We start from the raw sequence: 8,577 nt of genomic DNA, 5'->3' as shown, positions 1-8,577 counted from the left end.
TAATTCGGCATTTTGATCTTCGGCGTTTTGAATGCCACCCTTGTCACAACCACCTCCACAAGCACCTTCACAAACACGTCAGCGGTGTGTGCGTTTGCACTGGTCGTAAGACATCATTTTTGATGAATGTCATAACCAATTGTTAGACACATGTAACTTGTGACCTTTCTAAATATGAGAAAAATGTTTTCACCTAATTCATCACAAACACACACACAAAAAAAAGAGAAGGAATTGGGCCAGGGGGAGAAGGACGCAAGTAGTGGCTCCCATGCTCACTCGAATAAACAGTTTTTCTTTCTCGCGATTGAATTGTTTGAGCGTCATGTCGGACGCTTTTGGAGAGTTTGAAAAGAAAAGAAATGGTGCATCAATCTTGAAGATCACAATTCGATTACTAGAGTAAAAAAAGAAACCTGACCCGGACGTGATTTGAACACGCAACCTTCTGATCTGGAGTCAGACGCGCTACCGTTGCGCCACCGGGCCTCTCAAATGTTGTCCCATGTTGTGGAGCGATGATGCAGTGCTGTTGGCACTGCACAAGAATGACGAAAATAATCCCGGGAGAAGGGGCGCAAGAGGGACAAAGGACAAACACAAATCTCCAAACACAACTAGGTGACTGGTGCGCGACCCAAAAATCCGCCTGGTTCGGGTATCGAACCAGGCGGATTGGTGGAGCGCTCTACCAAGTGGAGCGTTCTACCAATTGAGCTAACCAGGGGTTAGACGTCAGTAGAGAAAACGGGTTTTATCAGCCGCCACCAGTCTAACACCTACAGGGGTGAAGCTCGCATTTTAAGGTTATTATTATAATGCAATTAAATGCAAATGTGCAAGCGAGCTGGGCAAGAATGACAAAAATAATGCCGGGAAAAGGGGAGCAAGAGAGACAAGGTAATCCCTGGAGAAGGGGAGCAAGAGAGACAAAGTAATCTCTGGAGAAGGGGTGCAAGAGGGACAAAGTAATCCCTGGAGAAGGGGAGCAAGAGGGTCGCGCAACAGTCACCTAGCTGTGTTTGGAGATCTGTGTTTGTCCTTTGTCCCTCTGGCTCCCCTTCTCCAGGGATTATTTTCGTCATTCTTGTCTGATCTCTCCTCAGAGGTCAGTGTAGGTCTCTTCCCCCGAGTGAAGATATTTTAATGTGGTTAATAGCTCGGACCTGAACAATCCGTGAGCTCTCGATTTAGGCTAGACATAATCAATAGCTCTGCTTTGCCAACTTCAGCGCTTAGCGATGACAAAGATTATCCGAGTAAAATCGGCTCTATCACGTGGCCGCTTGTTCTGGCTTCGAGAGGAGGGTGTGAACGCCGCTCGTTTTTCTTTGATTTTTTCTGCAACTTGCATTGCGTGGGGAGAAAAGCTAACCCGCGTTTTATAACTTCTCAATTATAAACGTCAGAGATTTATTCTAAGCTGTATTTGCGCAAAGCTCATTAAATAGTTGAACTGCTATTTAAAAGGCGGGTTTGCACATCGCGCCCACCGTTGAGCATTTTTTGCTGTCATCACAGAGGCGTCCGCCTCACACGCCACAAAACTGTGGTGTAGTTCTTGGTTGCGATATCTATTTTAAGGAATCCCATTCAGCTCAGCTAACCTGTTCGTCTTTGTATTAAATCAACCTTTTTCTCTTTCTCTTTCATAATGCTTTTTATTGATTTCTGATAATACTTTTGACGAATGATTTATGCATTTTTGTATGTTAGGAATTTTGTTGGACATATGCTACGCTTCAAAACTTTTGAATATAGGAAACAAAATATCCACGATACATACTGACAAAAATCTTGATGTCGTCAAGGTAGTGGTCATATTCGCCGGCTTCACTTACTGGTTGCGCAAGGATTTCTGACGCTCGACAGCGATGAGGCATGAAATCTTGCATTTTAGTCGCAATATTTGTATAATTGTCCTGTCTAGCTGTCATGGGAAGACTTCTTTGTTTTGGCGTGGTTTCTGAGGGGGCAAGGGGGAAAGGGGAGTGGGGGGGAGGTTCTAAGCTTTGTCAGGCTGCACGTCTGCATCCTTTTATCCACCCTCTAATTACCGGCCCTTCTTGTGCTTCGATGCTAATAATACCCATTTTAACATTACTTCATCACTTCACACTCCACGCAATGCGCCATAAGAAGGAAGTAGGTGACCTGCAGGCTTGTTTGAGTAGCGGCCCTCTGAAGCTAATGCGGAGCGCAAGTTCGTCTGCTTCTTGCACACGGATTGCGATCTCGCCAGAACTCCAAGCTCTTATTGGCTCATTGAAAAAAAAAGAATAGTGAGTGGACCTTAAGCCATCTAGCACTGAGATCTACCCACCATTTCGTTATTGGCTATAGGCAGGTTATATTCTACAGATCAAAGTCAATCAAAACTCGTTGTCATTCTGACGTCACCTCTTGCACATGAAGCAGACGACTTGCTCTCCGCATAACGGCACCAGCTAGAAGACATAGCCTGCCCATGACGTCATCTTTGGTCGATCCCGAATCTGCTTCACGCGGCCAACACGCTGAAGCTTGGCGAGAGTCGCCGCCGAGCGGCAGACGCCTTCGTCTTGGTGTCACCGCGTGGCTATGCGGAGTGCAAGTTCGTCTGCTTCTTGCGCAGGGGTTGCGTTGACGTCAAAACGCCGAGCTCTGATTGGTTCTGATGGAGAGGTAGTGGGTGCTAGCTGCTTTGAGGTCTACCCACTATCCTTCCAATCGGAGCCAATCAGAGATCGGCGTTCTTACGACACCGCAACCCCTGCGAAAGAAGCAGACGAATTCGCTTTGCGCTCGTGTGGGAGGCTGGAAGACGCTCTGGCGGCCATGCTGATGCAAGCTAGTCGACGCTGTCAAAGAATTTGACGTTTTAGTGATTTATACAGCGTAAGGTTGGTCTGCCAGTAGGGGCGACACTGGTTTACACTGTAGATGAGCAATTTTGCCAGTGCAGTACGACTGCTAACCTGGGGTCTTTAACGTGCTCACGCAGTAGTGATACACGACCGCACGCCGGTATGACGCTGTGTGGGGACGCGTTTGTGATGACGAGAACCGCCTCTGATGAACAGAGTAAGATTTTTTTTTTTTCAAAGTCCCGCTTCGGTTGTGCGTCGCGTTGCGTCCTTTCAAACGCGTTGTAAGTGCACATGGACAGACGCTGAACGACGCTGATAGATGCTGGTTTACGCCCGTGGATCATGCACGATGGGACGCTAGGACGCGGCTTGACGTCGGCATTATATGTGGGTGTCTCGCGAACGCTTCTAGACTTATTAAAGTAAACGATCGCCCGCATAATTCTGCGTTTTTGTGACAGTGTGATTAATTCTTCGCTTGGTGCAATCGAATGACGTGTTACGTGCGTCGTCGCTCTAAAACCCTATACCTCAGCATTTTCCGTTTTATTCTTTCTTCTGCACGTCGCAGGGATTGGTTCATCTCGTTGGCCAACGTTTGCGGCGTCTGCATGGCCGCAGTCGTCTGCCAGGAAATTGTGCGCAAAGACGTAGGCGAAGACGACCTACTCGCCGACTCCCTAGAGGACTACACTGGACAAGAAAAGACAAGACATTACTAGACAATACAGGAAAACAATACTAGACTAGCATGCTGTACAAAAATAATGAAAGCCATTTACAATTCTCTCTAACGCCGAATTAGAGCGCTGCTCTTGAGGAGCAGAAGGAGGGAAGGGTACTGAGGAAAGGGTACACCCCTCCTCCCTCTTCTTCACCTCCTCATCCTGCCTACTACACCTCCCTCCGAGCGGCGTCGGCGTAACCGCGAGGTTACGTGGCCCTCGTGACGTCGCGTGACCCTCGTGACCTGACGGGGGTCCCGTGACGTCACCGGGGTCACGTGACTTCACGAAGGTCACGTGACCTCACGGGGGTCACGTGACCTCATGGGGGTCACCTGCCCTCACGGGGTCACGTGACCTCACGGGGGTCACGTGAGCTTGGCGGTCACTTGACGCTACGGAGGTCACGTGACATCACCGGGGTCACGTGACCTAACGGTTGTTACGTGACCTCAGGGGGTCACGTTACCTCACGGGGTCACGTGACGTCACCGGGTTCACGTGACCTCACGGGGGTCACGTGACGTCACCGGGGTAACGTGACCTCACGGGGGTCACGGGATGTGACGTGAAACACAACGTGACGTTACGGTTACGCCGACGGCGACGGCGACGGCGCTGAAACCGGAAACAGGCGCCTACGAACTGCGCTCTAAAAGAACTTCACTGCACTTTGCTTTAATTAACTACAGTATACTAAAGACACTGGTTCCCGAGGTAGTAGCCAGAAGAGCGACCCTTTCCAGAGCCAAAATGGTTGCTATTTCGGTTTTGGAAATGAGCAATTTCTTCTTGACTTTTCTATTCTTGGCGAGCTAGTCTAAGTTCGCTGTTGACGGGTAGTTTTATAAAGCCCTTTCTTGTATAATGATATTTTGCTACCTACACACCAGTTAAACAAGAGTACATCTTCCTACCACCACCACACACGGTGTCGGTGCTTGGAGGCGTTAAAAAAAATAGACCTTATTCACTATTAGTGCCATCTCTCGGGGGTCCTGTGCACTTTCGCGCCATCTTTGAGGCTTCCTCGCCGTCTCGGCTCTGCCTGCTTAGCGTTCTTTGCGCTAGGTCTTAAGGTGTTGCTTTTTTGGGAGGTGTAGTGGCGTTAGTATTTCGAAGTGCATTATATTAGCAAAGGGTTGCGTGGCTTGCGTTCAGAATGGCCGCAACAACACCAATGACATAGTCACCGGGAAAACTGCCGCACAGAAGTGCCAAAATCGTGAGACGATCATGGACAGCTGTTGCTTCGGTGTTGCTGCTCCTTTAATACGGTCATCTGGAGTGCCACATTTCGAGAAAATTGGGCAGAGCTCGCAGTGGAATCAGGCAGCTCTGTCATTTTGACACTCAGAGACTCCAACGCTACAATTATTTCAAGATTGGCTCTAACAACTTCAGATTAAAAAGGAAAACATTATTTGCAAATTTACTTCGGTTGGCTCGTTATTTTCCAGTTGGTTGCACAACGAGACTCAAGGGTAGTGCGGCATCATGTTCAGCCTCTAACAGCGCTCTGCCCGTAGCTTCAAACATGGGTCACCATATTTGGGGCTGCTGAAGGAGGTTGGCGCAACGTACGACAGATGGTGCGCGAATCTGAATAAGGTCTGTTGAGAGCCCTTCCACCCCGTGAAGAGGGAAGTCCAGCGGAGCTGGCGCTGTGGTAGAGACAATGACGTTTTATTATAGCGCGGCTATGCCAATCACGACGCAGGCTCCAGTGCACCGCAAACGTTGTCACCGAAGAGCGCGCAGCATTGCGCAATGTCATGGGGGGAGAGGTGTTTTTTTATTGCGCGGCTACGCCAATCACGGCGCAGTCTGTTGTGCGCCGCACATGTGGCCGCCGAAGAGCGCGCGGCGTTGCGCAATGTCAGGCGGGAGAGAGATGCCGCGTGTGGCGAGGAGTATTCACGACTCGGGAAAGAGGCCGCGGCAGTGGAGAGGAGTATAAAGTGGGACATACATCGTTGCGTTTGAGGATTGTTGGTGCACGCTTGGTCTGTCGCCGGAGACGATCCGCCAGAACCTGGCCATAGACAGTTTCGCTGTAAACATTTTGTTTTGTCTTGATTTAGGCATCAAAAACTATTCCATTGTAAGACATCCATGAAGATGAGCACGATTGAGAAGTTGATTGCATACACAATTGCAGAGACGGTTATACTGGCGAGGAACGCCTTTAGTACGATGATACCCCATAGCGATATTGGTGTGACTGGTTTGGGACGACCCTCTCGAAGCTTCGAAGATATGAAGGGGCTGAAATGGCGATTGCCAGAGCAGCCGGTTGCGGTCGCTCGTTTGTGTAAAGAGTTTTTCGCGCTCCAAGGGGCCTCGATCTATTCCTGGTCCCGGGGTTCGAAGCCTCCGCCATGTCAATGCCCACCAAGGCGCCGGCCTTGGTGGGCGTTGACATGGCGGAAGCTTCGAACTTCGGTGCTTCTCGTTGAGCGTTCCGGCGGACACTCCGGTGGATGCTATCATAGACAGCATTCAGGCCGTCGCCGGCGGGGATGGCCTGTCGTACCCGCAACACCACGGTGGAGCAAGGTTCATGGCGGCGGGCAGCAAGGGTTAGCGCAAGGGTTCTTGTCGCTTGGTAACGTGGAAGTCTTCTTGGAGCCAATGGGAGCCCCCGTTTTGTTTGTGTCTGTGTACCGCCTTCTCCCGTACGTGTCAAAGGAAGCAGTGGTGCAAGTCCTCGCACAACTCGAATAACCCCGCGAATAACCCACGTTTCGAGACCGCCCGGACGTCGGGACCGCGCCCGGGTTGTCAGGATAAAGATGTCAGTAGTAAAAAACAGTTGGCCAGTTCCGCCAACTGATTCACAGTTGGCCACTTCGACCAACTGTCAATCAAAGTCCCAAGGGGTCAAGGCCAGCCCCGACCAATCACAGAGCCGCAGGGCGGGGCCTCTTCCCTCTCTCCCATCTCAGGGACTAATGACAGGGCATGGGCGTTGGCCAGTGTCCAATCGGAGCTCAAACCACAAGCGTGGTTGTGGTTTGAGCTCCGATGATGACCACAGCTTTGAGCTGTGGTCATCATCTGATCACAACCACCTCAAACCTCAGACCTCAGACCTCAAACCAGAAGCGTGGTTGACCAGGTGTTGACAGCTGCGGTCATCATCTCATAACAACTACGTGATGCCACAGGGTCCGGCTTCGTTCGACAGAGGGCGCTATATAGGACTTGAATTGCGGCGCTAAGGGCGTCTCACGGGTGATGTCACAGCTGCATCCAACAGAGGGCGCTGCGCTCCGGTCACGTTTAGTGAATTTGAATCGCTGGGCGGTATATGCATTTTAATCGTTTAAAAAAAGGCTCCACGGCCGGCTGGGAATCGACCTCTCTACCTTGGGCACACCAGCCCGACACTCTACCCCCTGAGCTACGGGCACATTTTTTTGTGTATTTATTACATGGAAAAAGGACATTAAAAACAATCAAGACACATTCTAACAGAGCTATCCCTTATTTACATTCAAACTGGCTGATAATGGTCACATGGAAATACGAAGAAAGAGGGGTCACATGAAGAAATGAGATCACATCTCTAAAAGTCGGGAAGATGAACACATTTGTCAAGAAGGGTATACCATTCTGAGCGTTTCTTGAGGCGGTCGTACACATTACGTACATGTGACACAGTTTCTATAAAATTGGACTTTGTAGACCGTGGAGGATCAGCATTTCTATCAATCATCCTTGTTTTCCAAAGGCTATGCAGACCCATCAATGTGAACAGGTCCTAAGGAAAATTATCATTTTGGTTTAAAGGCAAAAAACGTATCGTATATGCACAGATATTCAAATCTTTCTTCAGTGTCCTTTGTAGGACATGCCAAAACAAATAGGCGTCGGTGCAAAAAATAAAGCAATGTTCTATTGTTTCAGGCTGATTGCACAAACGGCAGTTCACTGACCAAGGAACAAATATACCTTTTTAGCGAAGCCAAGGCTTTACCGGCAACGTTGAAGTGTGGAGCTTATAAAAGAATGACTTCGCTGTCGGTGAGACATGTAGCTTACACACACGTTTCAGGATGTCTTGTCCCGGGCCATTACTGAACATACTTCGGTACAGGGGTATAGGAAATGATGCATCGATGAGATCAACATATAAAGCTTTCCGCGACATTTTAAATAAGTATTCCAGGGAAAAACGTGCTTTAAGGAACTCTATGAGCTCACTACCTCTCCGAGGTATCCCAATGGACGAGATGTGCTCGCAGACACTGTTGTTACTACCAAATACGGCAACGCACTTGAAAGCTCTGCCTGCATGTAAGTTCGAAGGAAGTCATGAGACACAGTTCTGAAGAACAAGAAGCGTGATATGATTTGTTTTAAAAAGACGTGTAAAAGCCCGAGACCGCCTTGCTCAACCGAACGAAACAGGTTATCTCGTCTCATGGGTTCCCAAGTGGAACCCCATACAAAAGTTGCAAACAATCTGTGAAACTTCTGAATATGGCCTCTAGTACAGCAAATCACCTGAAGTGCGTACCAAAGTTTTGCTGCTAAGAAGATATTACAGGCTTTCGCCCGTCCAAAAATAGACCACTGATTTACTTTCATTATTGCCGCTTGAGTTTTCATCTTTTCAACCCTTTCTGTCCAATAATGTCCATTGTTCCTAACGCAATTAAGGGGAGCTCCTAAGTACTGAGGGGCAATGCAGCTCCATGAAATGCCAGCGTACTTTGAAGGTGTTGTGGCCCATTGCCCGCACCAGAAGCCTGTACACTTTGCCTTGTGGATGAGCTCCCCAGTCGTAGAACAGAAGTTTTGAGCTAAAGCGAACACATTGTCTACGCTTCGTTTGTCCTTACAGAAGAACGCAATGTCATCCGCATATGCCAACACTTTTACCTCTGTGGAGTAGAAACGGTATCCTTCTACAGTAGGGCTATTTAGTACGCTTAGACATAGGGGCTCTAAGTATAGTGCAAACAAAAGGGTGGACAAGGGGCATCCCTGTTTGA

The 8,577-nt window shown here is 49.0% G+C and overlaps 1 non-coding gene and 1 pseudogene across 1 annotated transcript; both read right to left on the bottom strand.

Moving 5' to 3' along the window:
• Nucleotides 1–417: 417 nt before the first annotated feature.
• On the bottom strand, nt 418–489 carry Trnaw-cca. The gene has a single exon. It is a non-coding gene; the product is annotated as a tRNA-Trp (tRNA).
• A 6,656-nt stretch (nt 490–7,145) lies between these two features.
• Nucleotides 7,146–7,894, bottom strand: LOC120848487 (annotated as a pseudogene).
• Between the last annotated feature and the right edge of the window lie 683 nt (nt 7,895–8,577).

The sequence above is a fragment of the Ixodes scapularis genome, unplaced genomic scaffold (genome assembly GCF_016920785.2).
Source record: "Ixodes scapularis isolate PalLabHiFi unplaced genomic scaffold, ASM1692078v2 PGA_scaffold12__126_contigs__length_90152505, whole genome shotgun sequence".
Lineage (NCBI taxonomy): Eukaryota > Metazoa > Arthropoda > Arachnida > Ixodida > Ixodidae > Ixodes > Ixodes scapularis.
The sequence above is the reverse complement of the archived record's forward strand: the minus strand, read 5'-3'. Positions and strand labels throughout refer to the sequence as shown.